General features: G+C 39.8%; 1 protein-coding gene across 2 annotated transcripts in view; it reads right to left on the bottom strand.

The window, feature by feature from the left end:
• The window catches only part of TAOK3 (TAO kinase 3), a 184,450-nt gene extending 162,306 nt beyond the window's left edge, over positions 1-22,144 (bottom strand). For both annotated transcript variants that reach the window (XM_060120945.1, XM_060120944.1), the window contains exon 1: positions 21,878-22,144. The gene's annotated coding sequence lies outside the window, so the exon portion shown is untranslated. The remainder of the gene's footprint in view (positions 1-21,877) is intronic.
• Positions 22,145-23,769: the final 1,625 nt, after the last annotated feature.

Below are 23,769 nucleotides of genomic sequence, written 5' to 3' on the forward strand. Positions count from 1 at the left end.
ATATTTTTTTTAAAAGTAGGGGGACTACCCTGGTGGTGCAGTGGTTAAGAATCCACCTGCCAATGCAAGGGACACAGTTCGATCCCTGGTCTGGGAAGATCCCACATGCCACGGAGCAACTAAGCCCGTGGGCCACCTCACGACTAAGAGTAGCCCCCACTCGCCGCAACTAGAGAAAGCCCGTGCACAGCAACGAAGACCTAACGCAGCCAAAAAAATCAATCAATTAGTTAATTAATTTTTAAAAAAGTAGGAATGTAAATTGATGCAGCCACTATGGAAAATGGTATGCAAGTTCCTCAAAAATTTAAAGACAGAACTACCAAATGATCCAGCAATTCTACTTCTGGGTATATACCCAAAGGAAATGAAATCATGATCTCAAAAAGATATTTGCATCCCGTGTTCACTGCAGCGTTATTTACTATAGCCAAGACATGGCAACAGTCTAAGTGTCTATCAAAAGATGAATGGATAAAGAAAATGTGGTTATGTGTTTGTGTGTGTGTGTGTGTGTGTATAAAATACAGTTTTATTCAGCTGTGAAAAAGAAGGAAATCTTGCCATTTGCAACATGGATGGAGCTTGAGGGCATTACTAACGGAAATAAGTCAGACAGAGAAAATAAATACAGTATGATTTCACTTATACGTGGAGTCTAAAAAAAAAAAATTTCACAGATACAGGGAAGAGATTGGTGGTTGCCAGAGGCGGGGGGTGGCAGGTGGAGAAAATGGGTGAAGGTGGTCAAAAGGTAAAAACGTACAGTTATAAGGCAGGTAAGCTCTGGAGAGGTAATGTACAGCATGGTGATTATAGTTAAAAATCCTGTATTGTATATTTGAAAGTTGCTACAAGAGTAAATCTTAAAATCTTAAAATCTCTCTCACAAGGAAAAAAAAGTATAACTATGTAAAGGGATAGATTGTGTGCGTGTGATGAGAACTCTCAGGATTTACTCTCTTAGCAACTTTCATATATAACACACAGCAGTGTTAATTTTATTTATCATATTGTACATTATATCCCTTGATTGATGTTAACTAAATTTACTGTGGTAGTCATTTCACAATATATACATATATCAAATCATTACACTGTATACCTTGGAATAATACACTGTTATATGTCAATTATACCTCAATAAAACTGGAAAAAATAAAGGGGAAAACACAACAAGAAGTTTTCATTTGGGCATCCTATATGCTCTTTGGCATCAATACAAAGGAAGGCACGTACTATTTCAAAAGATAGGAGAGTGACTGAGAATTAAAGCAACAGACATTTAATTGAAGTAACAAGTATTCTTATATTTAAGCTTCTGAGTATATGGTTTGTCTTCCCTAATAGAATTGCCTAATAGTTTCGCGAGGGCAGGAATCAGTAAGTAATTAATGTCAGTATCCCTTCGCAGAGCCTAAGTTATACACAGTAGGCACTTAATTATACTTAGTTTACTTAAAGAACTGGGTGAGAATACTTCTTGTCTATACAAAATGTATTGCTCACATTTAATCTATTGTTATTGTGCAAAGGATGGAAGGTTGTTAATATCAGAACTAAATCTCTTCATGTGAGGCTGGCTGTATCATTTTAAGAAAACAAAATCATATAGATAGATACACACACACACAAATACATATATACATATACATACATAGTTTCTCATAAAGAAATGCAAACATGTCAAACTATAACCAGTTACAAAACTATCTTCATTTGCCTTGCATATTTCTATAAATGAGGTGACAGACCTGACCCAAACTGGAAAAATACTCAGGTCCCTTCAATATCACTAGGAATGCTGACTTTACTTTTAGGCAAGTATGATGAAATAGATTTACTACTTTGTTTTCTTCTCCTTCAAATCATAGTCAGGTATCTCAGCATTATGCTAGGAACAGTGAAAGATTTAACTGTAAAATACAGTCCTTGTACTCAAAATATTTACATCATTAGTGAAGAAAAGACAATGGATGATATAAAATGCTATGCACATTTTCATTCACTGGATTGCTAATTTAAAAATCACCTGGGAGGGCTTCTCTGGTGGCACAATGGTTAAGAATCCGCCTGCCAATGCAGGGGACATGGGTTCAAGCCCTGGTCTGGGAAGATCCCACATGCCGCGGAGCAACTAAGCCCGTGCACTGCATCTACTGAGCCTGTGCTCTAAAGCCCGCGAGCCACAACTACTGAGCCCAAATGCCACAACTATTGAAGCCGTGCTCCGCAACAAGAGAAGCCACCGCAATGAGAAGCGCACGCACCTCAAAGAAGGGCAGCCCCCGCTCACTGCAACCAGAAGAAAGCCCACGTGCAGCAACGAAGACCCAACGCAGCCAAAAAAAAAAATCACCTGGGAAAGACAAATATCATATGATACCACTTATATGTGGAACCTAAAAAAAAAAAAAAAAAGATACAAATGAACTTATATACAAAGCAGAAATAGACCCACAGAGGTAGAAAACAAATTTATTGTTACCAAAGGGGAAAGGGGGCAGAGAGGGATAAATTAGGAGTTTGGGATTAACATATACACACTACTATATATAAAATAGATAACCAACAAGGACCTACTATATAGCACAGGAAACTATACTCAATATTGTGTAATAACCTATGAGGGAAAAAAATCTAAAACAAAATAGATATATATGTATGTATAACTGAATCACTTTGCTGTACACCTGAAATCAACACAACATTGTAAATCACCTATACTTCAATTAAAAATAAAATCACCTGGGAGTTTGCAGCAAAACAGTAAGAGCTGAAATAGGAAAAGTTAGGAAAAGCAAATAGGAAGTAAACTTTACACAGGGTTTTGAAGAAAAGGTAAAATCTAAATAGACAGAGAGAAGGGAGGAGGGCTTTTTGAGTGAAGTAAATAGTACCAGAGGCACAGACTTGAATCAGTACAGTGTTTGAGAGACAGACTGACTTCAACAGAGCAGAAAGAATGGGCCAAGGAACATAGGAAATGAAGTTGGATAAGCAGTGTGGGACAGATTAGAAAGGGCGTCAAAAGTCCGGCAGAAGAGGTTATATTTAATGTGGTGGAAAACAGAGGACCAATGAATCTTTCAGATAAGGGGAGAGACGTGCTGAAAGTAGTAGCATTTAAAGAGGGTTAATCAGGAAGAGTTGGAAAAAACAGATGGAAGTGATGGAAGGCAATCCAGGAATGAGGGGATAGGGGTCTGAGTGGGATAGGTGCACACAGGTAGATCTTAATTTATCTTAATGGCAATGTGATGGGCCTTGAGACTGTAAAATTAGGGGGTACCAGAAACAAGGAAGAGGCATAGACTAATCCAGGGACTGGCTACCAGGTACAAGGGTCATGCCACAGATTAAGACCTGGACATTTCAAACGCTAGAAATACATTCACAAGGCCTAAATGTTTTTCAAGTACCCTATTAAGTAGTTTCATTGTTTTGTTTAGTAAATTTACTGCAGGTGCCCCCCAAATTTCACAACTGCTTTGCTAACACAGCCCCATGAAAATCCGCTTAGGTAAAAATTAGTTGTTTTTTCAATACTTTTTTCAATACAAAGTTAATTAACCCATTACAGGATATAAGCCCCCAGAGACTAACACGGTGAAAAGACAAAAACATTCTTCTTTATACTCAAGTGTGTATTCTTACGGTCTGGTCCTAGTCCCCCTCTGACAAAAAAAAAAAAAAAAGACAAAAAAAACCCAACCCACCCCCAAAAAACCCAACTTGTTTTTTTTAGCTGATCTAAAATCTTGAAACACAATCCTGACTTCATCTGGTAGTGATCCAGTCAGAAGAAAACCAACTCTTGAGAAAATGAATTAAGAAATCAACACTTTGCCATGCTGCTTTCCTGAGTTGTGCTATCAAATTGGGAAGAAACCCTCTGAAGTGAAAAACAAGGAGAAAAACGTTACTAATGCTAAATTTAGCAGACTCATTTTTTTGACTAAATATTTAAGTCTACAGTCATCTGCAGTCCCCGCTTCCACTCTCCCCTTAGAATGAGTAGTAAGCACAGAAATGGCATAAAGAAGATTTATAGATTTCATTCACATGCTCCCACGGTCCTTTCAAATTCTATTATTGCAACGCTGACCCTACTATCTGTACATGATTGCATGCATTGTTTTATATCTCTTCTCATGATCATTTGCTAGTAGAACTGTGAACAAGACTTGAAATGTCCCCAAATAGCAAAAATAACCCTATTTACAATCACTCACTGAGCTCTTCCTTTACCATGTGTGGCCAATTGGACTTGTGCTTTTCGTACACAATCTCATTTAACCCTCACAGCAATCTTGTGAGGTAGGTACTATGATTATGCCCATTTTACAGTTGAAGAAACTGAGGCTTTGGGAGTTAAGGGATTTGTACAAGGTCACAAAGCTAGTGAGCTAGTAAGTGGCAGATGTGTGCATCTGACACGCTCTTGTGAATCGTTACATTATACTGCCAAGACCAAATATATGTGAGCGCAACCAAAAGTGAGAGATAAGGAACCAGGGCATGCTGTTCACTGTGTAAAAGGGTTTGGGAGGAAGCATCAGTGACACAAATGGACAGATTCCCTGACTCGTTTCTCACCTTTCCTTATACTGAAGACACTGCACTCTATTTCTGAAGGAGAGTGGGACACTGCTATGAAATGGGAGGGAACTGTCTCCTCTTGTAGTAGGACACATATTACATGACTGTTTCATGGTATTGACAGGACCTCAAGATCTTAATTTGATTCACATTAAAAAAAAAAGTTACTTAGATCAGCCAGGCCAAGACGAATTAGGCTGATTAGTGACATCAGAATGCTTTAAAAAAGTGTTTTCTGGTTATTCCCTGGTGGTCCAGTGGTTAGGATTCCACACTTTCCCTGCCAAGGCCATGGGTTCAATCCCTAGTCAGTGAACTAAGATCCCCCAAGCTGTGTGGTGTGGCCAAAAAAAAAAAGTATTTTCTTGATAGAATTCCAGTGACCTGAGCAACCTACATAACTCCTACCAATGACCCTGAAATAGAAACTAGCTTTTTAAAATACTTCTCTTCTCTTATGAATAACATATATTCATAAGAAAACACTCTTAAAAATAACTTTCCTCCTTATGCATCTGGGCAGAGATGTTATATTTCCTCCACAAAGCTTCCTTTTATGTTGCAACAGTAAGAATCTCAATTTCAAGCTGAACTAGAACAATTGAGAACTGCGAACTCCTTCACAAGAGATGATTACTTTTTTATAGTTTTTATAGAAATTGTCTAAATATGACTGGACACTTTACATTTTAACTCCGCAACACTCTTCACTAGAGAGTAAAGCAGTTATAGTTTCAAGTTCTGTTTCCCCTCACCCCCGCTTTTTTTCTGCTAACACATGGTCTTTCACAAAAGAGTCAGTGGGATCTCTGCAGACTGAAGATAACGGATATGACCATGGCAAACTTAAGAAGATTTAGCACATGTCAAGTAATTCAGAAGCTTAAAACTTGTCATCTGTGTATGAAACCAGCAAACAGTTATAACTGGTTAAATAAACGTACAAATTAATAGGATGCAATTAGTAACTACCACTTTTCCCTCCAACTAGTGGTGTTTTGGCAGGCAGCCATACAATCTGCAATAACCTGTCACTACTGTGAAGCCGCAGCAACTTCCTCTGCCCCACCCCCATGCAAACTCTGACTGGGATACTTCTGGAGTGCTAATATAATGCTCAGACAACCATAAAAGTCCTCCTTATCTATGAGTACTGAAATTTACCTAATTCGTACTTTTAGGTCTTTAACATTCATAAATCTTAAGGAAAAAAATCATGCTATATGATCATATTTCAAAGATTCTTTGAAGGTTTTAATTTCCTTTTCTATATGTAAGATAGAATTGTGTCCCCAAATCAGTAATATCCACTGCAATGCTTCTTGAATGAAAATGTATCCTATGTACAACTGTAAGACTTTAATTTACACATCTAACATATAAAATACTAGGAGTTTAGAAGTCAGGGTTATACACATTTCATTTAAACCTTGTTCCAAGAGCCTAGTAAATTTGGGAAAAAAACTATTAAGGTAGCTTTCCTGGTTTATAAAATATTTTGTGTGAATTTTCTGACATACAAACTATGATATTAAAAATTTTATCTACTTGCCTACTTCATCTGATTTCACTTCATGGACTAGAGTCCCACAAATTATTACCTCATGCCTAAGATATTTTAAGATATTTTATTTTTGTACTTTAACAAGTAACTATCCTTACATACTAAACAAAGAAAAAAATTACAAAACAAAGTAAATGTGATCAAATCTTCTGACTTTTCTGCCTCTAAATGTGGTATTACATTAAAAACAAACAAAAAACCAAAAAAAAAAAAACTGTTCTGCTTTCCTTTTATCCCTTTCTGTAAAAGAAGAAAAATAGGAAGTGGCCTTGTTATTTTTTAAGATCTCCAGGATGAATAGTGTGCCATTTTGAGTAGCTTAATTCTGAAATACTGTCTTATAGTAATAATATAATTCATTACCATAAACTGCATCCATTTAATAAAGATGTCCTTAAATATATTTAAAATTTTTGTTTAAAAGACTCTTCTGGCAAGATTTTGATGTTTTATTTGTGGCTCAGTATTTACCTTACTTACCTAGGAGTAAGGAAAAATCAAACACTTTGAAAAAAATTCCCACTAATATTTATTTGTAGAATATCAAACTACAAATTAAAATAAATAGAGCATATGAATCCAGTGACTTTTGAGGTTGATTACTCTCAGCTGGACTTTGAGCTAAGGCCATAAATATTCACATGAAACTCAACAGAGTTTATTAGCTATGTTTAGACAGAAACCATATTTATAATAAAACATTAAATGTAAAACAAAACACCAAGCTTACTCTCAGTAGATCTTCTCAAATGCCTGTCCTACATTCCCAATCCAACATACTAAAGAGTTTAAAAATTCTTTATTTAGCTACAGCAATCAGTTAAAATTGCCCCGGAGATGGCTTTCTTTAAAAGGCTGCCTCTTATTCACTTAGGAAAGATAAAACTGAACTACACTTAAGTCATAAGAACAAGACCATGCTATCAGCACCTTCGTCCTGAGAAAGGAAGTTATTATAGACACAGTTTTATAAATGAGGCTTACAGAGAATACTTCCTCGTCACACAGTTAACGCCAACAGCATTTTATACAGCTTTACATTTCGACATTTTGTAAAGAACTTTTCCTGATTCTTTTCCTCCAGTCCCTACAACAGAGGAAAACTGGCTCAAGCTAAACAAATCTTACAGTTAAATTTATGAAATTCTATCAATGCCTACCGTTATGGTATCATGTAAATATCAGAACTGGCTGTTATTATGGATAGTATCAGCTTAAGTTTTAGTTATTGCACATTTACGTACCCTGCATCTCCCCCTTTCCTGTGTGCCAGAGTGAGGTTTCGGGGGACACAACAATAGAAGGTAAAGAAAGAACCTACTTAAAGGAGGACACCTTACCAATTCCTTGATAATGAAGAAAATGCCAGTAACCTTTCACATTTTAATTTTCACATTTAAAGTTAATTCTCTTGTAAACTTATATTAAAAAAAACTCAAAGAAAACCTTGTACAATCCTAAAAAAAGGAACTGCAGATAAAAACAGCGGGACCTGGGCGCTGTTCATTACTATCGGTATTGCAAGTTGAAGTATTTCCTGTTATGACGCCCATCGGTTCCCACAGGTGCAACTGCCTATGGGTGTTGCCGATTCACCCTTCCTTTGGTAACTGAACCACTGAAGGAGATTTCAGGTTGGCACAATCAATGCTGAGAACTATTAGGGCAGAACTACCTTGGGCTAACACCAAGAGCCTCCCAAATTAGGTTGATTGTGAATTGGTAATTACCTAATTCAAAAGGGCTGGAGAAAATTTATGTCAATACTTTCATGATTTTTCTAAGATGCACTGTTATTAGGAAGGTATGTGACTTCACTCAACAAATACGTATTAATTGCTTTCTCTGTGCAGAGCTCTGTTCTAAGCTCTAGGAACACAGTAATGAACAAAACAAAGTCCCTGTGGTCATTCATACACCATGTAGTAGACTTTTGACTATTTCATATGTAATGAGAAAACTTCCATAAAGGCAGAGACTAAAGAAATTTGTATGGAAATTTGGAAGGTCGATTGTAGTGCTTATTACTAAAAAGCACTGTAATTAAGGCCACGCTACCTTAAAGTTAAAAGAATTTTTCCAGAACCTAGTACATAAAATCAGAATTCTTTATGTTTTCAATGTTTGCAAAATGCCAGGTTGGAGGCAGCGGCATATGTTCCAGCAGGGAAAAGGAAAAACTTCTCACCATGAGTCACCAATGACTAAGTTCTTTTAATTCAAGCTTAAAACACATTTCAAACCCAATTACTTGTACATGCAGAAAACTGATAACCTCAAATTAACATCAGGAGCTTGATTTGACCAATTTTCAGGGTTAATATCAGGATATAAGAAAAACAAGTGAAGTGCTTTTAATGGGATAATGCCCCTGTACTGAATTTTGTTATAATTTTGGTCTTACAAGCCTTTACCGCCTAAGGGCCATTTTAGCAGCTTCCATTAGATTTTATTACAATGAACATAGCTTTCTTTGACTGTAGCCAGACTGGGACACAGTCATATTGGATGTATGATGTCGTGGTAGGAATGGCTTTTATTTGTATTCAATATAACAAAAATACACTAAATTCAAGCCTGCTCCAAAAAAAAAAAAAGTAAAGCCCAGAGAATAAAATACAGATAAACTCTACTCTTCCCAGACATGCTTTATTTCCTTAGGATTTTACTTCCTATGTTTCAAATAACGAAACCTTCTTTTTAGCCAACATATTGGAGGAATTCCCAGAGCCAAATTCATCTATTTAGTCAGTCAATAAATCTCTATTGAGCAACTACTACATGCTAGTTAGGCACTGTTTTATGAGTTGGGGAGACAGCAATGAATAAAAAAAATCTCTGCTCTCATGGAGTCCAAATTCTAGTGTAGGGATATAAGACAAACGAAGACATAAATAAAATATCTGGTGTGTCAGAATGGTGCCCTCTCCCCAATATGGAGAAGAATACAATATGAAAGATAAGGATAATAAGCTTATTTGTTCACAGTTGCAAGTTGCTTGTATCACAAAGTAAGGAACTGCCCTTTGGAAGACCAGGGTAATAGAGCTCTCCCAGCCTCCATCTCTGACTCAACTGAATACCACGTTCTGTTGCAAATGACCGAAAATCTTATTTCACTTGTTCCTAATACCTGGAGGAAGGTAAACAGACGTCCAAAGACCTGAAGTTGGAACCCATTCCTTACAGATAAAAACATCACTTAAGGAAACAAAACAACAAATCCCCAACACTCAAAGGCCACTTCAGGGAATCTTATCATGCTGAATGTGGACATTCAAGTTTCCAAATACTTGCTACCGGTGGCATCAATTTACCAACTGTCAGGGTCAGAAGTAAGTTCTTCACTTAAGAACTATCCGTTATCTTCACTGGTAGCAATAATTATATTTAAACATTATTTTTGAACCTAAAACAAGTGTTTAAATTTAACGCGATTCGACAAATATTTATTGAACAGATACTAGTTACAAGACGCTTGGTTAGATGTGTAAGACACCGTCCTTTTAAAATCAAGAAGATGGACATTTAGGAAGAATCAGACAAATACAAACCCTATAATGTATGATCACAGAGGATATTAGTGTAATAAGAAAATACACAAAGAAAGTACTTAGGGAATTTAAAGGAGAGAGTAGCAAAAAAGATGATCAGAGAAGGGCCCAAGAAAGATGGCATTAAAAGTAGGTCTGGGGAATCCCTGGCAGTCCAGTGGTTAGGACTTGGCACTCTCACTGCCAGGGCCTGGGTTCCACCCCTGGTTAGGGAACAAAGATCATGCGAGCCACGCAGCACAGCCAAAAAAAAAGGAGGTCTGAAGTATGAGGAACAGGAAAGGCATTCTAGGGAAAAGAAATGGCAGGAATAAATGCCTGAAGGTGGCAAATCAGTAAGTGGTTAACTGTAAGCAGGCTGTTCTGGCCGGGGCACAGGAGACAGACATAGATATATAGATACAGGTATAGATAGATTATGGGGCTCTAGGAATCCCAAAGCCCCCAAACAGGTTGATAAATCTGTACTGAATTTAGTAGGCCAAGGGGTATTAAAGGTTTTGAACACAGGAGTGACAAAATCACAGCTGTACCCTAGGGGGAAATAAGAGAGCAACAGTGTATATAGGAAGGACGAAAAAGAAGGAGGCTGGAAAATTGTCACAGTCCTTCCCTAGCCCATTATTAGGGCTCTCATTAGCTCTTTCTTGGACCTTTAAGAGGTATAAAGTAAAAAGTGTCTTCAGTTGAAAAAACAGATCTAGGCCACAGTGGTCAAGTTTATCTCTGTCTGTACGGCCTTGGGAAGTCACTCACCCTGAGGCTCAGTTTCCCTATGTATGAATCTCTTAATTATTCTTTTTGGAGCCAGGAGCTGTAGGATTCAGCAAGTGATTAGATACTGAGAGTAAAGCAAAAAACAGCACTAAAAAATTGTTTCAAGTGATTAAAATAATAAGCAGCTGCCACTTATTAAACGCTTCCTATGCATTTATCACTGCATTTGGTGCTTTACATAAATTGCTTCATTTATTCCTTATAAGAATCTTGTGAGTTCTGTATTCTTATTTTATAGATGAGAGAATTGACAGCTTTAAAGACTTAAGTAACTTAACAAGGGTAAGCCAGCTGGCATAGTGACAAAGCGAAAATAGGTGCCTAGGTCTCTCTGAGTCTGAGGCCCTTTCTCTTTCCAATTCACACTATCATGCTGTTTCTTACATGGCAGATAAATAATGCTAACATTTGTTCTTGTGTTCCAACAGAATCACTATTTTAACACCCTTCTGATGTACTAAAAGCCCTCAGTGAAGATAAGAAACTAAGCGTGGGGAGCCTGAACCAAGATGGCAGAGTAGAAGGACGTGCTCTCACTCCCTCTTGCAAGAACACCAGAATCACAACTAACTGCTGAACAATCATCGACAGGAAGACACTTGAACTCACCAAAAAAGATACCCCACATCCAAAGACAAAGGAGAAGCCACAATGAGACGGTAGGAGGGGCACAATCACAATAAAATCAAATCCCATAACTGCTGGGTGGGTGACTCACAAACTGGAGAACATTTATACCACAGAAGCCGACCCACTGGAGTGAAGGTTCTGAGCCCCATGTCAGGCTTCCCAACCTGGGGGTCTGGCAACGGGAGGAGGAATTCCTAGAGAATCAGACTTTGAAGGCTAGAGGGATTTGATTGCAGTACTCTGACAGGACTGGGGGAAACAGACTCTGCTCTTGGAGGGCACATACAAAGTAGTGTGCACATCGGGACCCAGGGGAAGGAGCAGTGACCCCAGGGGAGACTGAACCAGACCTACCTGCTAGGGTTGGAGGGTCTCCTGCAGAGGCGGTGGGTGGCTGTGGCTCACCCTGAGGACAAGGACACTGGCAGCAGCAGTTCTCGGAAGTACTCCTTGGCGTGAGCCCTCCAAGAATCCGCCATTAGCACCACCAAAGACCGCAGGTAGGCAGCAGTGTTGGGTTGCCTCAGGCCAAACAACCAACAGGGAGGGAACCCAGCCCACCCCATCATCAGTCAAGTGGATTAAAGTTTTACTGAGCTCTGCCCACCAGAGCAACACCCAGCCCTACCCAACACCAGTGCCTCCCATCAGGAAACTTGCACAAACCTCTTAGATAGCCTCATCCACCAGAGGGCAGACAGCAGAAGCAAGAAGAACTACAATCCTGCAGCCTGTGGAACAAAAACCACATTCACAGAAAGATACACAAGATGAAAAGGCAGAAGGCTATGTACCAGATGAAGGAACAAGCTAAAACCCCAGAAAAACAACTAAATGAAGTGGAGATAGGCAACCTTCCAGAAGAAGAATTCAGAATAATGATAGTGAAGATGATCCAGGACCTCGGAAAAAGAATGGAGGCAAAGATCGAGAAGATACAAGAGATGTTTAACAAAGACCTAGAAGAATTAAAGAACAAAGAAACAGAGATGAACAGTACAATAACTGGAATGAAAAATACACTAGAAGGAATCAACAGCAGAATAACTGAGGCAGAAGAATGGATAAGTGACCTGAAAGACACAATGGTGGAATTCACTGCTGAAGAACAGAATAAAGAAAAAAGAATGAAATGAAATGAAGACAGCCTAAGAGACCTCTGGGACAACATTAAATGCAACAACATTCGCATTATAGGGGTCCCAGGAGGAGAAGAGAGTGAGAAAGGACCTGAGAAAATATTTGAAGCGATTATAGTCAAAAACTTCCCTAACATGGGAAAGGAAATAGCCACCCAAGTCCAGGAAGCTCAGAGAGTCCCATAAAGGATAAACCCAAGGAGAAACACATCAAGACACATAATAATAAAACTGGCAAAAGTTAAAGACAAAGAAAAATTATTGAAAGCAGCAAGGGAAAACGACAAATAACATGCAAGGGAATTCCCATAAGGTTAACAGCTGATTTCTCAGCAGAAACTCTACAGGCCAGAAGGGAGTGGCATGATATACTTAAAGTGATGAAAGGGAAGAACCCACAACCAAGATTACTCTGCTGGGCAAGGATCTCATTCAGATTCGATGGAGAAATCAAAAGCTTTACAGAGAAGCAAAAGCTAAGAGAATTCAGCACCACCAAACCAGCTCTACAACAAATGCTAAAGGAACTTCTCTAAGTAGGAAACACAGAGAAGAAAAGGACCTACGAAAACAAACCCAAAACAATTAAGAAAATGGTAATAGGAACATACACATCGATAATTACCTTAAATGTGAATGGATTAAATACTCCAACCAAAAGACACAGGCTTGCTGAATGGATACAAAAACAAGACCCATATATATGCTGTCTATAAGAGACCCACTTCAGACCTAGGGACACATACAGACTGAAAGTGAGGAGATGGAAAAAGATATTCCATGAAAATGGAAATCAAAAGAAAGCTGGAGTAGCAATACTCATATCAGATAAAATAGACTTTAAAATAAAGAATATTATAAGAGTCAAGGGAGGACACTACATAATGATTAAGGGATCAATCCAAGAAAAGATATAACAATTATAAATATATAAGCACCCAACATAGGAGCACCTCAATACAGAAGGCAACTACTAACAGCTATAAAAGAGGAAATTCAGAATAAAACAATGATAGTGGGGGACTTTAACACTTCACTTACACCAGTGGACAGATCATCCAACATGAAAATAAATAAGGAAACAGAATCTTTAAATGACACAATAGACCAGATAGATTTAATTGATATTTATAGGACATTCCATCCAAAAACAGCAGATTACACTTTCTTCTCAAGTGCGCACAGAACATTCTCCAGGATAGATAACATCTTGGGTCACAAATCAAGACTCAGTAAATTTAAGAAAATTAAAATCATATCAGGCATTTATTCTGACCACAATGATATGAGATTGGAAATCAATTACAGGGAAAATAATGTGAAAAACACAAACACATGGAGGCTAAACAATACGTTACTAAATAACCAACAGATTACTGAAGAAATCAAAAAATACCTAGAGACAAATGACAATGAAAACACGAAAATCCAAAACCTATGGGATGCAGCAAAAGCAGTTCTAAGAAGGAAGTTTATAGCTATACAAGCCTACCTCAAGAAACAAGAAAAATCTCAAATAAACAATCTAACCTTACACCTAAAGGAACTAGAGAAAGAAGAACAAACAAAACCCAAAGTTAGCAGAAGGAAAGAAACAACAAAGATCAGAGCAGAAATAAATGAAATACAAACAAAGAAAACAATAGCAAAGATCAATAAAACTAAAAGCTGGTTCTTTGAGAAGATAAACAAAATTGATAAACCATTAGCCAGACTCATCAAGAAAAAGAGGGAGAGGACTCAAATCAATAAAATTAGAAATGAAAAAGGAGAAGTTACAACAGACACTGCAGAAATACAAAGCATCCTAAGAGACTACTACAAGCAAAAGAATGCCAATAAAATGGACAACCTGGAAGAAATGGACAAATTCTTAGAAAAGTATAACCTTCCAAGACGGAACCAGGAAGAAATAGAAAATATGAACAGACCAATCACAAGTAATGAAATTTAAACTGTGATTAAAAATCTTCCAACAAACAAAAGTCCAGGACCAGATGGCTTCACAGGACAATTCTGTCAAACATTTAGAGAAGAGCTAACACCCATCCTTCTCAAACTCTTCCAAAAAACTGCAGAGGAAGGAACACTCCCAAACTCATTCTATGAGGCCACCATCACCCTGATACCAAAACCAGACAAAGATACTACAAAAAATGAATATTACAGACCAATATCACTGATGAATATAGATACAAAAATCCTCAACAAAATACTATCAAACAGAATCCAACAACACATTAAAAGGATCATACACCATGACCAAGTGGGATTTATCCCAGGGATGCAAGGATTCTTCAATATACACAAATCAAACAATGTGATACACCATACTAACAAATTGAAGAATAAAAACCATATGATCATCTCAATAGATGCAGAAAAAGCTTTTGACAAAATTCAACACCCATTTATGATGAAAGCTCTCCAGAAAGTGGGCATAGAGGGAACCTACCTCAACATAATAAAGGCCATATACGAGAAACCCACAGCAAACATCATTCTCAGTGGTGAAAAACTGAAAGCATTTCCTCTAAGATCAGGAACAAGACAAGGATGTCCACTCTCACCACTATTATTCAAGATAGTTTTGGAACTCCTAGCCGTGGCAATCAGAGGAGAAAAAGAAATAAAAGGAATACAAATTGGAAAAGAAGAAGTAAAACTGTCACTGTTTGCAGATGACATGATACTATACATAGAGAATCCTAAAGATGCCACCAGAAAACTACTAGAGTTAATCAATGAACTTGGTAAAGTTGTAGGATACAAAATTAATGCACAGAAATCTCTTGCATTCCTATATACTAATGATGAAAAATCTGAAAGAGAAATTAAGGAAACACACCCATTTACCACTGCAACAAAAAGAATAAAATACCTACGAATAAACCTAACTAGGGAGTCAAAAAACCTGTATGCAGAAAACTATAAGACACTGATGAAAGAAATTAAAGATGATATCAACAGATGGAGAGATATACCATGTTCTTGTTCTTGGATTGGAAGAATCAACATTGTGAAAACAATTATACTACTCAAAGCAATCTACAGATTCAATGCAATCCCTATCAAATTACCAATGGCATTTTTTTTTTTTTTTTTTTTTTTTGTGGTACACGGGCCTTTCACTGTTGTGGCCTCTCCTGTTGTGGAGCACAGGCTCCGGACACGCAGGCTCAGTGGCCATGGTTCTCGGGCCCAGACGCTCCATGGCATGTGGGATCTTCCCAGACTGGGGCACGAACCTGTGTCCCCTGCATTGGCAGGCGGACTCTCAACCACTGCGCCACCAGGGAAGCCCACCAATGGCATTTTTTACAGAACTAGAACCAAAAAAACCCCCAAAACTTAAAATATGTATGGAGATACAAAAGACCCCGAAGAGCCAAAGCAGTCTTGAGGGAAAAAAGCAGAGCTGGAAGAATCAGATCCCCTGACTTCAGACTATACTACAAAGCTACAGTAATGAAGACAATACGGTACTGGCACAAAAAACAGAAATATAGATCAATGGAACAAGATAGAAAGCCCAGAGATAAACCCACACACCTATGGTCAGCTAATCTATGACAAAGCGGGCAAGGATACATAATGGAGAAAAGACAGTCTCTTCAATAAGTGGTGCTGGGAAAACTGGACAGCTACATGTAAAAGAATGAAATTAGAACACTCCCTAACACCATACACAAAAATAAACCTAAAATGGATTAGAGACCTAAATGTAAGACCAGACAGTATAAAACTCTCAGAGGAAAACATAGGCAGAACACTCTTTGACATAAATTACAGTAAGATCTTTTTTGATCTACCTCCTAGAGTAATGGAAATAAAAACAAAAATAAACAAATGGGACCTAATGAAACTTCAAAGCTTTTGCACAGCAAAGGAAACCATAAACAAGACAAAAAGACAACCCTCAGAATGGGAGAAAATATTTGCAAACAAATCAATGGACAAAGGATTAATCTCCAAAATATATAAACAGCTCATGCAGCTCAATATTAAAAAAACAAACAACCCAATCCAAAAATGGGCAGAAGACCTAAATAGACATTTCTGCAAAGAAGACATATAGATGGCCAAGAAGCACATGAAAAGCTGCTCAGTATCACTAATTATTAGAGAAATGCAAATCAAAACTACAATGAGGTATCACCTCACACCAGTCCGAATAGGCATCATCAGAAAATCTACAAACAACAAATACTGGAGAGGGTGTGGAGAAATGGGAACCCTCTTACACTGTTGGTGGGAATGTAAATTGATACAGCCACTATGGAGAACAGTATGGAGGTTCCTTAAAAAACTAAAAATAGAATTACCATATGATCCAGCAAGCCCACTATTGGGTGTATACCCAGAGAAAACCATAATTCAAAAAGACACATGCACCGCAATGTTCATTGCAGCACTGTTTACAGTAGCCAGGTCATGGAAGCAACCTAAGTGCCCATCAACAGACGAATGGATAAAGAAGTTGTGGTACTTATATACAATGGAATATTACTCAGCCATAAAAGGGAACGAAATTGGGTTATTTGTTGAGACGTGGATGGATCTAGAGACTGTCATACAGAGTGAAGTCAGAAAGAGAAAAACCAATATCATATGTTAACGCATATATTTGGAACCTAGAAAAATGGTACAGATGAACCGGTTTGCAGGGCAGAAATCGAGACACAGATGTAGAGAACAAACATATGGACACCAAGGGGGGAAAGCTGTGTGGGGGTGGGTGTGGTGGTGTGATGAACTGGGCGATTGGGATTGACATGTATACACTGATGTGTATAAAATTGATGACTAATAAGAACCTGCTGTATAAAAATTAAATAAAATTCTAAAAAAAAAGAAACTAAATGTGAACATAAATATAATCTACTAATTTACTGATTATTAATTCATTCACTCATTCAGTTGACATCTAGTGAGCATCCTTCATACTCTGTGCCTGGTACTATACTTGGCGTGGGGATGCAAAGATGATCAAGACCATCTCTAACCTCAACGTGCTCACAAATTGGTGAAAGAAAAACACATGTAAACAAGGAACTGGTATACAGTGACAGAAGAGAAATTTTCACAAAAGACACGGGACGCATAAAGGTACGTGAAGCATAATGTAATTTTGTATCTCTGCTATTAAGTCTTGACCCAGATCAGCTAAAAACTGTATTTATGTGGTTTGGGGAAATATCTGTGTATTTACACACAAAGTCTTCAAAAAGTAAAGGCTAATGTTCAGAATAGAATGGAAAATTGGCCATGAACTCCAATTCTGTTTTGTGTGCCTACTCCCAAGACTAATGAGGTTATTACTTTATTTAAGAGCATTCTTCCTTGATTAGTGCCATCTATTGTAATGGGTAAATAAAATGTATTTGAATTGTCATAAGCCTTGATTGCTATGGACCAAAGCCAGTGTTACTAGACAGAAAGTGACACATATAAAAATAAATACTGCAGAGTCCTAGTTTGATTTGGAAATAAAAGGTTATCCCGTTGTCCATCAAAAATAGTGGAAAGAAGTAAAATTGAAGTCTTCCAATGAGTACTTTGATAATTGACTAAAATAATAAGCATAACAAATATGGGGTTGATTTTGGTATCCATCATTTTCACTGAAGCCAGGGGTGAGGTGAAAGGGCCCCAAACATTAGACACCAGTATGTCAATTCCTAGGGTTAGGAGCTAAAGCCACATGGGCCACATGGGAGTAGGTTTTGCTAGGTGTAAAATGTTTATTCCAAGGCATCTTCCTTTTCTCACTCACTCTGGGGGTGATAAACGTGTATTTGTGAGACAGACCATGGTTAGGAGCAGATCTGTGTTAAATCAAAAAACTGACTCCTATGTCATTCTGTTGTAAAATAGAAATAATTTACAAAGACTTTAAATATACTCCAATGTCTCTAACAAATCTCAGGTCAGGCAGAAAAAAATGCATTAGGTTGATTTATGAAGTATTTAGGTAGGGCTTCCCTGGTGGCGCAGTGGTTGGGGGTCCGTCTGCCGATGCAGGGGACAGGGGTTCATGCCCCGGTCCAGGAGGATCCCACATGCTGCGGAGCGGCTGGGCCCGTGAGCCATGGCCGCTGAGCCTGCGAGTCCAGAGCCTGTGCTCCGCAACGGGAGAGGCCGCAACAGTGAGAGGCCCACGTACCGCAAAAAAAAAAAAGAAAGTATTTAGGTAACTTTAATAACATGTACCTGGAATGATAAAATTTATCAATTTAATTCCTACTATCATAAAAATTCTGAATACTTGTTTTTAACTTGGTTGCCCATAGCTTGTAAATGACTTACATCACGTTTTGGCCCATATATTCAACACATCTAATCCATAATTAGTTAGACATTAATTTTTTTTTACTAAGGTCACTCTGAGTTTAAGAATAGTAACAAACTTTTAATGTATCCTTACAAATGACAAAGTAACCAATTAAATGGATGTTATAATTAAATAATCACAAAACTAAACTGTACATTATCCCATAACTCAAAATTACTAATTCAAAACTATCCTCTCTGATTGAGGGGAATCTCTCACTGAAGATTGAAAAGAAGTTTTCTCTTAAGACAGTCACAAAGCACTTTTCGATGGAAGCTTTCCCTCTGTCTGTCTGTCAGTGTGCTTTCTTTTTAGGGGGAGGGAAGAAACAAAGACTGGAAGAAAAGACTATAAAGGAAAGATGCTTTTAATGGCTCTAAAATAAACTCTAAATAAACAGACTCTAAAGTACCAATAGTTAGTTTTCATTCATTCTCTCATACCACTGAAGCCAACAAGTATGAACACTGACAAGCAATGAGAACTTTTATTCAGGTTGGCTTAAACATTAAACCAAATTAGATATCAAGGTAGACTCTGAGATTACAATGGTTTGACTGTATATGACTCAAGTGGTAAAGAAAGTATAAAGTGGGTTATTGTATTTACTGGGCACTACTTGCATCCTGCTAAACTAAGACTAAGGATAGTTTAAGAACTCTACACCAAAAAGAACCTGCATTCTCCGGTGGCTATAACCACTCATATGGAAGTGTAAGGCTCCTTCTTAACTCTTCTTTTGATTATATCTTTCAATTGAAAAGAAAAGAGTTAAAATGAGCATAGGTGTAACTAACTTACATATTAATAGCTTCTCAAAGTGTAGTTTTATTTTGTGAAACAAATGAAAATAAATTCCCACAGAATTCCTACCCTCCTAACCTACCTGCCACCCCCACCCCCTGTCCCTGGGAATAGTTACTATAGACCCTTCCTATCACTAAAAACTCTATTACAATGACACTTTTCATTTGCACCAGACAGAAATGAGCTAACAAGCACGATGCAAGAGCTTATATGCTCAAACATTTAAACATTTCTATTACTTTGCAGAATTACTGTTACTGAGATTCCCAATCCTTCCAAATACCGACTCCTAGGTTACATGCCCTACATAAGGAATACATGCCCCTTGTAAATAACTCTCTTGAGTTAGCTGACCTTACTTTTACTTGAATTCTACCTAGGGTTCTGGAAAAATAAATTTAATGTAAAAGAAGTTACACTTAATACATCTTAAATATAGTGTCTCATATTTTAAATTTGTATTTGTGTATTTACTGTTGTTCCCCTCACCTCCATAACTTCTGTTTCTTAGGGGAGGACGTCTAGTTGGTGGAATTTTCATAACCACACCAAGCTCCATGCTCTCTGAAACCATATAAAAACTGTTCTGCATCAGGTAATATCAAATAAGAATCCTCAAATGACACATTCCCTCTACTTATTATCACCCTGATGTAAGATGTCTTCAGTAATTTTTGTCTTGGATTTAAATAGGCAGTTCTCTGTAAGCCTTCTACATTATGTCTTTGGAAAACAGTACAGCATTCCTTTCTTCCTCTTAGTTGCCCATTACTGAACATGGGCAAAGGCTTCCAATAAGACATTATTCTAAACCTGAAACAAAGAAGATATCTAAATAACTGCAAAATGATAGAATAATTACATTCCCTAGTATTTCCCCCAAACCATCATTTTCTAAGTCTGCTTCTATGAAAAAGAAGCTCGTCGCAACGATACGGGGTGAGGAGAAGCAACACAGAGAAAAAGAGGTTAAAACATTCAAATGCAAAACTGCTGTGTGCAACCGTAACAAAGCGTGTGCATTCAAGAGAACATTCGAGAAGTAGTCGGGGCGGTATTAACAATCCTAAGTATTCCAAACAACTAGCCTGGTCATTAGTTTAATTTTCATATCCATCAAAGTAGGAGGCTGCCCCCCAATTCCCACCCCCTATCGCTTTCCACTATTCGTTTCAGCATTTTAATAGACACACACTTGCCTCCCACCAGCGCGTACGGTGTCCGGTTTAAATAGGCTTATCTCTATCCTTAGCCTGTCCTGAAATTATGTCTAAAACTCAGTCCTGGTAGCTTTTAGAATTAGAAATCCAATCGGAAAGTGCTGTTAGTTTGGCGACTCCAAAACCTCTTTTCAAAATTTAGTTTGATCTTCCAACTATCTTTCCAACACATCAAAGATAAACAGTCCACCTTAGTATATAGTTCCTTTGAGTCTGCATTGTAAACACTGATACGGACGTGCTGCCGAACCTGAAAAACTTTCTAAGCTCTCTGCTGAGCCGAAGTGAAAAAGGCAGGGTCTATCAAAATCAACAGCCTAATTAACCCAAAACCTGCATCTCCAAAAGGGTCCCTTTCCCTTTCCACTCGGTTTGCGGTGAGTTAAAGAAGTCCTCTCCAACTTTTTCATCCTGATGAAGCTATCGAGTTCAGGAAGCCCCTCACTTTCAAGGCATCCAAGCCCAACTCGGAGAAACAAACGGGAAGCCAGGGGGCCAGTGAGAAGAGGTCCCCAGCCCCTCGCTCCTGCCCTTTCCAAGATCCCCGCGCTTCGGCCAGACCCTCCAGCCTGCGCGTTCTCCTAGAAGATGTCTCATTACATAATCCCCTTTCCTTAGAGTCACCCACAGAGTCACGGGGGCTCAGGCGATCCCCCGTCTCCCACTCCACCCTTAGGAAGCTCGGCTGAGTGCACCCGGGGAGCGGAGGCCGGCTGTCCCGACTCACCCGGCGCCGCGACCCGGACCCAGGCCCCCTCTTCTCACCCAAGCGGGGCGGGGCCGCGCCTCCACCGCACGCCCCCCGGGTCCCCGCTCAGACCCGGGTCCCCAGCCCCCGCGGGGTCCCCCGTCACAGTCGCTGTTCCAGCCCCTCTCGGGGTCCTCCAACACACCTGCTGTCCCAAGCCCTCTCGGGGTCCCCTTGCCGCTGAGAGCCGCTGTCCTTGCTCATTTCAGGGTACCCTCCCTTGAGAACCACTGTCCTGGCTCTTCTGGGGGTGCCCCTTCAGACCCACTTTTTCAGCCCTTCTGGGGGTCCCCTCCCTTCACACCCGCTCTGTCCCAAGTCCTCTCGGGGTCTCCCTCTCAGACCCGCGGGGCCGGCCCCTCTGGGGATCTCCTCTCCACAGTCCAGACTGTCAAACCCACTCCCGGAACTCCCCTCACTCGGGTCCTCGCCGACCCCACTCCGCCCTGGGTCCCCTCGCCCCGACTCATTCTGTCACCTCTCCGCGCCCCGGTGCTCTCACCTCAGACCTGCTGTCACCACCCCGGGCCCGGCGTCGCCGCCGCCGCTTCCTCTCCCACACTTGTTACCGACTCGCTCTTCTGCCGCTTGTTCCCCGGTGGATCCCCGGGTCCAGTCGTTCAGTGTCGGGTCCGGCCGCGCGGAACCTCCGCCCGCGGTCTCCGCGTCGGGTCCCACTCTCTCACGCAGGTCCCCACAGCCGCCGCCGCCACCACCGGGAGCCACACGGACCCTCCCGCGGCCGCCGCTGCTGCTGTCCGAGGTGCGGCTCCTGCCAGGGGTGGCCAATCGCACCCGATTGCGCCGAGCGCGCTCCGCCCCGCCGTCCCAGCCCGCCCGCCCCCTGCCCCCGACCACGCCCCCAGACAGGCTCCGATAGGCTCTCTACTGACCTTCCCTGATCGTGGGGCGCAGACCTGGGGCCGGATATAGGTACTTGATTGGAGGTGCCTGGGACGCCGAGCTGTCGATGGCGCCCGAGGATTGGCGAAGTTGAAGGTGGGCGGTGCGGGACGGGGCGGGGTTTCCTCAGATGCGGAAGAGCTTGCAACTTCAGTTACCCACTGGCCCGCCTCGGGTGCGGTCTGCCTTGTTTGTGCTGAGTTGGGGTCAAAGTTCATGGCACTCCCCACTGAGCCTTTACTTTTCTTGGGAGACTCCCAGAGGCCGAGGCCCTCTGGGACTCCCTGGGACCACCATGTTAGAGCCTTTGAGGCCCCCATTCCCCCGTTAGACCTGGCACAGCTTTCTAAGTAATTCTGCCACAAATTAATAATGGCATTTATTTACTCAGGACTTGTAAATTTCCTGGATTTAAAGTCTTTTATATCTTTGGCAAGGGAGTTGCCCTTACTTGCACTGCGTTCTAGAGACGTTAGTTTGATGCTGTTGGGGGAAAAAAATCTATGTACTAGATGCATACTCAGCACACAGGCACTCAACACTGACGGGGCACATTTTGATAGGTACAAGGACAAAACTTAAGAAATACTCACTGATAATCATTTTGACAAGTAGGAACAGGAACTGTGTGGTAGGGGAACCCTTGTTAGCTTTAGCAAGGCTTCAGTAAGCCTGTTCAACATATTCTTTTTCAGGGCCACAGGAAATGATTTTAATGGTTTTGTGGGAACTAGTGGCCAAAGTATAATGAACTTTGACCCAAGTGCAACACGTGCTAACCAGAGACCCATCTTGATCCAAGCTGCAAGATGGAGCTTGCCAGGGGTGAAAGTGCATGGTGTTAACTCGGAGCCATTCTTTATATATTTTTTGTGAAACTGGATATGTTGATTAAATCAATACTGGAAACTGAAAACTGCTACCTTCACCCCTAAATCCTAAAGTTTATGAACTTTGTGAAGACATTGTTTCACTTCAGGAACACAGTTTGTTCCTAAGCATTGTCAGATGTATGCAGGACTTAGCTCTTAGAAAACTTTCCATCATTAACTCTTTTTTAACTCCTGCTAACAAAATTTGTGTTCTAAACACTATTCATGTTTTTCCTAGTGTTTTAAAATCATACCCATTCTAATTAAGATGCTCCCCTTTAAGATTTGAGTGTTAGGGTATGTAGAGAGGGCCTGTAGAAGAGTGCTGGCAGTACTTCCTCTGAAATGAATTTGGATGTAGATGTCTCCTGAGCGATGTGACTGAGTGCCATTTTGGGAAGGGATGTAGAGTGATTTTAAGGTGGTAAAAAGGGTACTTGGTTTTAAGGGAACTTGATTTTTACAGACTGTCCAAAATCATATTAGACAACTATAAAAGTTGGGTAAGACTAAAGTCATGAGAGAATTTTTTTGACTAGGTCCTCATCCTTTACTGAGTGTTGATGCTACCAGTTGCAATATGGACAGAAGAAATGGGGTAGATTTTCACAACGCAAGT

Source organism: Lagenorhynchus albirostris, chromosome 14 (assembly GCF_949774975.1).
Source record: "Lagenorhynchus albirostris chromosome 14, mLagAlb1.1, whole genome shotgun sequence".
Classification (NCBI taxonomy): Eukaryota; Metazoa; Chordata; class Mammalia; order Artiodactyla; family Delphinidae; genus Lagenorhynchus; species Lagenorhynchus albirostris.